Source organism: Sorex fumeus, unplaced genomic scaffold (genome assembly GCF_029834395.1).
Source record: "Sorex fumeus unplaced genomic scaffold, SorFum_2.1 ptg000116l, whole genome shotgun sequence".
Classification (NCBI taxonomy): domain Eukaryota; kingdom Metazoa; phylum Chordata; class Mammalia; order Eulipotyphla; family Soricidae; genus Sorex; species Sorex fumeus.
Genome location: NW_026606173.1, coordinates 4,182,794 through 4,188,427, shown reverse-complemented (window position 1 = coordinate 4,188,427; position 5,634 = coordinate 4,182,794).

The following is a 5,634-nucleotide window of genomic DNA, read 5'->3' as shown; positions in this document are numbered from 1 at the left end:
TAGCTGGTCCTTAAAATCCCCCATTCTTGATCTTTCCCTGCTACAGAAACTCAGTTTCTCCTGAATCCTTATTGTTCTTTCCTGCTTTTGCATCTTTCTTGTGTGTGCGCGTGCGTGTGTGTGTGTGTATACATGTGTCTTTGTGTGATTTTTATTTTGGGGTCACAAACGGCAGATTCGGGGCTTACTCCTAGCTTGGCACTCAGGGATCACTCTGGTAGGGACCATATGGGATGCAGGGATGGAACTTGGGTTGATCGCATGGATGCTTAAGTGCTTACTCGCTGTACTATGGCTCTGACCCTAAAAAAATGTGCTCCTAGCACATCCAGGATGATCCCTGAGCAAATGTCCTTACCCCTGAAAAACCAAAACTATCTGGCTTAAAACAAACAAACACCACAGCCCTTACCCTTGTTGGGTTATAGTTCTGAACAATTTAGGATTAACACTGCTTCATCATTTCTCCTCTGCTGCAAGTTAGGCTTACTGAGTAACACCCTTCCCAATACTCCTGAATCACTCCCATTTCCTTAGTATTCATCTTTAACTTCCAGGTGCTCTGCTTCCCCTATGCGCTATCACCCATTTCCCCTCACCAGAACCTGTGAATTGTAAAGTCAGATTCTTCAGAGATCTCTGGATTTTGTAAGTGAAATTTTGACTTTCTTTTTCCTTCATGTCCTCTGCAGTTTACTTTAGACAAGTAACCACTTTGCTCCTGGACAAGGACCAGTGAAGTCCTATGTTGGGAAGATTGTGCTGGGAGGATTGGGTGGGCCATGCCCCCAGCCCTCAGCTTTGTATAGCAAAGGAAGACAATGTTATGCTTTTGTAACTTTAGAGTTACTATACACTCCTGGGCATTTTCATATTTATGAGACTTAAGCCTCAGCTGCCCATTGTTCTGAGCACCCCAAAAGCAAGAGACTGGATGGACCCAGGAGAGCTGTGAGCTACCTGGCATTGAAAAGGGACAGGTAAGCACCATAACAATTACAAAATGACCCAAACATAAGCAACTGGATAAGGATCCTGCTGGGATTAGGAAGGACTAACCTGTCCTGAGGAGTGTAGTCTGGGATCTATAGGAAATATCCCCAATAGAGCCACCCTATAAGCTTAATAGATCTCTTACTGTGTCCATTCAAAATGAACAGAAAGATTAAGTCCTCAAGATTGTTTAGATGAATATAAATTAAGCAAAGGAAAATACATCCTTAGATGCAATTCCACCCTTAAACTGATCTCCTTGCAGGGTGAGATTTTTGTCTAAAAAGAAGTTTCCCCTGAGGGAAGGGTTTACATCCATTGATTGTACAACTACACCTCTGTGTATTTGCTACCCCCAATCCTGGGGAATGGGCTGGAGAAATAAAGGCTGTGGGAGAAGGGCAACGAGAGGAAATGAGGGGCAGTGGGAGACTGGTATAGATAGGCAGGAGAACGGAAAAAGAGCAACTGATCACTGTGAGTTCACGAAGTAAAATGCGGGGGTGCTGTGAAGCATTGGTGGTCCAGAGCCACCTCCTCACTTCCCCAGGCTTTCCCAACAGAGAGAGACAGAGAGATGGGGAACCACAGACTGATGGTGAAAACAGCCCATTTAATGCAGAGCAGCTACCATACTTATAGAACATCTAAAGAGGGGGGTTATGATAAGGACAAAGGTGTGATTGATCATTTACACAGATAAACATTTGGCAGAGGAAATTCTCTTGGGGAGATTCACCCAAGGAGACACTCTGTCTCCCAGGGACATCTACATTGCTTTTACCTTTCCCTCTAGTTGTATACATTATCAACACTTGCAGTTGTTTGGATAAACACAGTAAGAGACAAAGATCCTAACACTTAATTCTCTGGGCTCTGAGAGCAAGTAAGGCTTTTACCATAAATCCCAGACTAAATCCTCAGGTCAGTTAAGCTTGTCCTTCCCCATGGTGGTCCTGTCTCTTAAGCTGTAACAGTTTGCATCAAGACCATGCATTTCTGCTTTGTAGAACGTCCCATTTGGATGCCAGGGTAGTTTTGCCACTTGCTCCGGGTCCATCCCAGTCCCAGGACAGGACCCCCCTCTTGGCACGTTAGGAACTACAGCAACTGAAGTCAAGTAATTATGACCAAGCTATTATGACCTTCCAACAGTCGTGACATGAATTTCATTTCTGTATAAATTTTTCTATGCTCAGAAAGAACCTGAGAAGAAATGAAGGGTCTTCCCACCTACCTCACATATATAAAGGTTTTCTACGATACAGATTTTGTGAAAATTAAGACTTAAGGGATAAGCAAAGGCCTTCCCACATTGCCCACACATATAAGTTATCTCTCCAGTGTGAGTTTTCCTGTGCACTCAGGCTTGTGGAACAAGCAAAGACTTCCCACTCCATACAAGCATATGGTTTCTCTCCAGTGTGACTTTTCCTGTGCATACTAAGGTGCGTGATTCAGATAAAGGCCTCAACACATTCCTTACATGCATACAGACTCCCCAGTATGAAATCTCCTGTGAATAAGGTCTGAAGATCCATCAAAGGCCTTCCCACAATCCTTACACTTAAGCGGTTTCTCTCCTGTGTGAATATTGACAGTCCCGCCGGGGTGATGCTGGACTCAAGATTTTGTCCTCGATGCTGACATTCCTGGGAATTCTGAGCACTGTGGGTTTCTAAGGGAATGTGATGGTGCTGAGAACATGTGAAGGCTCCCCGACATTCCTTACACATGGACAGGTTCAGTTCACAATGACTGCCTGTGGGCCTGTCAGTGTGAGACACACACTATAAACAGTGCTCCTCTCCCACAGACCAGGGGCTGCCCCACTATGAAGGGGTTGTGTCCATTGACTGAGCTGAACATCCAAGGATCTTTTCCCAGGGTGAAGTTTTGTCGGAGTGAGCATACTCTCGCCATTTTCATCACCCTCAGAAGACAATGTCTGAGCATTCCCATGGGGATGAAGGCAAAACTGCTCACTTAAGCCTTATCACAGTGTGCAGAAAGACATTCCACCAGGGCTGGCTGCTTCCACGTAGAACACCAGAGAAGGATTCCAATTATTGCTCTATGCCATGAGAAAAGAAATGTCAAGAAATGTCATGTCAAAAGAAATCAAACTCTGCAGGTAGGTAGCTGGTGGGGTATGAGACAATGAGTATCTTGGGGAAGTAATTAATGAAGATGGGGCTGAAAGCAATAACTCTGAAGCCAGCCTTGGGGATTCAGACATGAACTGACCTAGTAGAAACCCAGAGAGCTGGAGACACTGGAACAGGAGCAAAGGCTGGTAAGAATATCAGAGGGCACAGTCAGGCCAACGCTCTACCCCTTGACAACACACAAACCGTGGACTCTCACCTACAAGGAAAACCCCAGGAGACACTTTCAGAAACACAATTTAAAACTGAGAGTGGGCTAGTGGGTTGGGTGCTTCCTTTGCACGTAGTCAATCTGGTTTCAATGTCCAGAATCCCAAATGGTCCCCTGAGCACCATCTAATAGATGGATGAAATTTTGCTCCATCCAAACACAAATGTTTCCTTTTTTTCTTCTAAGATTAGTAAAGTGACATGGGTGGGATCCAGGGATGTGACCAATCTGTTGAGTAATCACAGGTAAATGGAATGGCCTTGCTGGTATGTGGGGAGCTTGAGAGCTGACCCATATTCCCACTTGTAAAAGATTTCATCATAGATCCCCTTCCATCCTTTCAAATGACATTCTATGCACAGTAAAGTTCATAAAAAATGTCTCCAAATGACACCAGAGCAATTGTACATCGGGGAAGGGTGTTGCTTGCACACAACCGACCTGGGTTCAATCCCCAGGATCCTACAGGGTCTCCTGGAGCACCAACAGAAATAGTATCTGGGAGCAGAGCCAGGAGCAACCCCTGAGCATTATTAGTTAGGCTCCAAATAGAAAAAAAATTAAATAAAAATAAATTATCCCCCATTCCACCCCATTAAGAAACCTTGCCAGGGCCATTTCCTAAGATGACACTTTGGAATATATTTATCCTTTATGCATACACAAGTATAACAATAACAGAGATGATACAGGGGATAAGGAACTAGTCACACACAGCCAACCTGGATACTAAATACAGTACCCCATAATGATCCAGAGTCCCCCAGATATGGATGCCTGAACTCAGAGCCAGTAGTACCGCCAGAGAACACCAGTTTCTCTCCAATATTCTTTCTCTTATGCCTAGTAAGGTCTGAGAAATGAAGACCTCCCAAGAGTAAACCTATCCCTGGATCATGCAGCATTGAACACAACACCTCATAGCTCACACCACTCATACTCCAAGAGTAGTATATCACATTTGAAGTGGTTTTAAAGTAGAAAGCAACCAATCTTAGAGGGAAATATATTTTTACAGATATATATATATACATATATATATAAAGAGAGAGAAAGAGAGAGAGAGAGAGAGAGAGAGAGAGAGAGAGAGAGAGAGAGAGAGAGAGAGAGAAGCAAACAAGACTCAAGCATTACAGTAATCACTTATAAAAAGGCTTAATGGCCTCTGGGTGAAGTACAACGATCTTTACACACTACTCTAACCAAAGTTTTTTCGTGCATTTTCAGTGGTTTATTCAAAAGAAAAAATACAAAATAAATTATTTCGGTTCTGCTTTGGAGCAGGCATTGGGGTACAGGATGGAAACATCCAAAATATCGTGGTGGGAAGGTGTAATGGTGGTGGGATTGGGGATCGAATATTAAATGAAATCAAATATTGTGAACTACTTTATAAAAGCTCGAGCGGGCCCAGTAACGTTTCCATTGGAGACTTTGTTGTTACTGTGTCTGGCATATCGAATACTCTTGGTAGCTTGCCGGGCTCTCCGAGAGGGGCGGAGGAATCGAACTCGGGTGGCCATGTTGGCCGCTTGTAAGGCAAACGCCCTACCCGCTGTGCTATCGCTCCAGCCCTTTTAAAAATACTGTAAAACTTAATTTAAAAAAAAAAAAAACGCAATGGTGTGCTTGGACCATAACACTGAACACAAAAAACCCGACCCCCAGGGCCCATAATCACTAGGTATGAGAAGGGGACACTCAATGCCCAGCAAGCAACTCAAAGTTGTGTGTGGACATTTCTGCCTAGAGGACTCTGAACTCAAGTTCAGGGATGCCCCAAATTCCTCTCAAAGCAGGCAAAAGTGACCTGACTCCCAACACTTCTGCCAGACCCAAAGATCCTCTGCTCCATCTCCCTAGTACTGGCGCATACCCAGACTGCACACAAAGCAGTGAGTGAACGTGAGAATGTGTGACTGAGCAGGTGAGGCTCTCCAGAGCAGGAAGCACAAAACAGAGGAAACGCAGGCCCTGGGTCCCGAGTCACTGTAGCTGACAGGGCACATATGGGGCCATGTAGCCCGAGGGCTCCGATGCCCGTTAGGGATGAATCCAGAGCAGAGAGCAAGAAGAAGCCCTGAGCACCTCCAATATGGCACAAAAATAAATCTGAAAGAAGAACGGATAGGGCTGGTGACCCTGGCATCCCATATGGTCCCCCAAGCACTTCCAGGAGCAATGCTGGAGCGCAGAGCAAGGAGAAACCCAAAGAATCTCTAGGTGTGGTCTCCAACCTTCCCAAGAAGAACAAAGCCAAAT